Source organism: Notolepis coatsorum (assembly GCF_963971535.1).
Source record: "Notolepis coatsorum genome assembly, chromosome: 4".
In the NCBI taxonomy this organism is placed as follows: Eukaryota; Metazoa; Chordata; class Actinopteri; order Aulopiformes; family Paralepididae; genus Notolepis; species Notolepis coatsorum.
Genome location: NC_140168.1, coordinates 117693897 through 117696966, shown reverse-complemented (window position 1 = coordinate 117696966; position 3070 = coordinate 117693897).

Sequence of the window (3070 nt, the reverse complement as noted above, 5' to 3'; positions counted from 1 at the left end):
AGAGTACTGCAGGTCTCTATTCTGAACATCAAGCGTCAACAAGCCCTTCACACTCAGGGGGATGGAAACAGGCTTCATGAACTTGGAGAGAAGTTCCCTGACCAGTAGCATCATTTCCGCATGCAGTGAGTGGAGCATGGGCTTCTCATGCTGCAACTTCTTCAGGAACACCTGGAAAGTTGGAAGTACACCTGAAAATCACAATAAAGCCTGATTAGAATAGTGGCTGAATATCTTTTATTAACTATTCTTTCCTGATCACAAACATGTAACATACTCAGATTCCATTACAGAGGAAATATAATATATATAATAAATATAGTAGTTATTATTATTTTAACAGGCCTATATATTGCAGAGACAAAAATATTGCAATGTCAGCTTTTCCCAATATCACCCAGCCCGAGAACATACCTCTGTATAAATCAATCAAGGCTGTGAGCTTGTCGAACTCTGAGAAAAGCATACAGATGCGTGACTTCCGGTTATGGTTGACATCAGTTTCGGGTGCTGATTTTTCCATTTGCATTTGTAGAACCGTGATCCTTGCCTTCTCATCAGATGTAACTGCATGCTGATCAAGAACGTGGTTCAGGAGCCATCTGCATCACAAAGCAGGGTTCGAAATTAACGGGGGCTTCACATAAAAATGAATATTACAATTTATTTAAAAAACGCTCCATCTTGTCTTCCATCAAAGGCTGCTCGCACCATGCACGTTAATTTGCGTGAATGTAATGTTAGCTAATGTTAATGTTAGCGATTTTTCTAGGTTTGATTGATTGAACACTTTAATTAACAGATTGCAGATAATAAAAAAAAAAACTTTAATGCAAAATCTAATTAAATAAGTCAGAGCAAATATAGCATTCCTGTTCCCTATTATATCTTATATGCTTTGTATCAAACTAACAAAGCATATAATTATACAGTTATGGAACAGGAATGCTATATTTGCTCTGACTTATTTAATTAGATTGAGCAAATTAGCCTGCTAGTACAGAGAAAACGGATGACATAAAAAGATAATGCTAATGCTATTGTACCTGTATTTGTGTTGATCTTGAGGAGGCAGGAAGCTGTAGAAGTGCACAATCAATGGATCCATAAGCTCCCGTACTCTGTTGCACACATCCAACATTTGGAGGAATCTGCTGCTGATGGGACGGGTCAAGCTCTTCTTCTCCAAATGAAGCAAGGACTGAAACTCGCAAAAAAGCTCCTTCTGTTTGGGGAATTTTTCTATATCATAGTAGACATCAGAGCAAAATTCTTCCACAAATCCCTGGAAGAAGGCCTCAAAAGGACCTTGGCTGCATTTGAGACCATGTGAACCGTGTCTCCACTGATGTCCAGGAGTGATGGATTTTCTTTTCTGATTCGTGTCTCCACTCCAGACCTTTTCCCTCTCATCACATTGCAGTTATCCAGCAGTATAGAAACAACCTGATTCCAGTTCAGGTTGTATGACTGGAGGATATCTGTTAGTGTGTGTGTGAGGGTTGAGGCATCTGCAATGTTAACTTTCACTGAGGCCAGATGCTGGGTCAACACTTTACTCATATCCTCATCGAAGTACCTAACAAGAACATTAAGGATCCTGTCCATGTTACAATCTGTTGCCTCATCTGCATTTAAAGAAAACATTTTTGTTTGCAGTCGAGTTGACAATTCATTTTTCTGATGAGCTGCAATTCCGTGTGTGCACAGGTAGGAGGCGTGAGAATTGGACATTGTCAATCTTGAAAGTGCACTCTGGTCTTTGGCAACCGTACTGATGAGGTCCACTAGTGGTTGCGAGATCGTGAAAGACAGATCATGCTCTGCTATGAATGAACATATGGGCACTTTATGATCCCATACACGGTCGGTCATAGATATATTTACCGCCGTTGTTGTCGCGACAGGCAGGGAAGCTGTATGTTGGAGAGCGCCAACGCGAGTCTTGTGGCTAGCTTCAGATTGATGGCGAGCGAGCACCTTTTTCCCATTACTGCCATATTGTATTTTTCTGTTGCATACTGTGCAAAAACACACACCTGGCTCTTTTAGTTTCTTGCACCATGAACTAAAAGGCTTGTTATCGTACCCCCTTTCGGAGAGCCAAGCCCATCTCCATTTATTTTTGACGGTTTTATCTATCTCCGACACATTGGAGCCTTCTTTTAGGAAGCCGTCCATGTTTATTCACAATTTACCTGCTAAACGGAAATAAAGTTTTCGCGCTATATATATATAGGACGCGCTCATCCGGTGACGCCTGACGTGAGAAATACGTTTTGTTTTTTAAGTAGGCATAATGGCTATGTGTTTTCTGACATGCGTCACGTCTATAGTTCAAATTCAGTATTGTGTAGTTCAAATTATGTATTGTGTATAGTTGAAATTATGTATTGTGTAGGGCAAATACAGTAAAACTGTCCTGTAACATTTACGACAATAGGAGCACTCGTTATTATTATTATTAACATTATTATTTTGCACACTATATTTTATGTTTGTATGCCAGTGGTGATGTTCCTAACTAAATTTCATTGTACCAACAATGACAAATAAAGATCTATTCTATTCTATATTATGGAAATAATGTGTTTTCTGTTCATGGTCTATATTATTACGCTCAAGTCAAGTCAAGTCAAGAGTTTTATTTGTCAGGCATACAAGCATACAGTGAAAGTAGTACAAGTATTAAGAATAAGACATAACAGGTATAATGTACGTCATAAAGTTTACAAAAAGCATGGTAGAGACAGGCTAAGGTCCTGCGATAGCCTATATGATTTATGGTAAAATATATTCCCGCGGGGTGCGTCATTCCATCAAAACATCTCCTGACTGAACTTTTTTTTCAGGCAAAGTCCTTATTATTTTAACCCTCCACCGTATATTTTTTATTTAATAGCGTTAGCTAAAAGGAAACAATTTAACATTGGATCAGTCCGTGACGGCACTAATTGAAGAATGCATGGACCCGGTGTAGAATCTCCTCCCACAGCCCACAGGTCTTCCTCCAGGTCCCCCAGGTCCTTCTCCCATCTCCTCTTGATGTTTTCTAATGAGGTAGGATGCA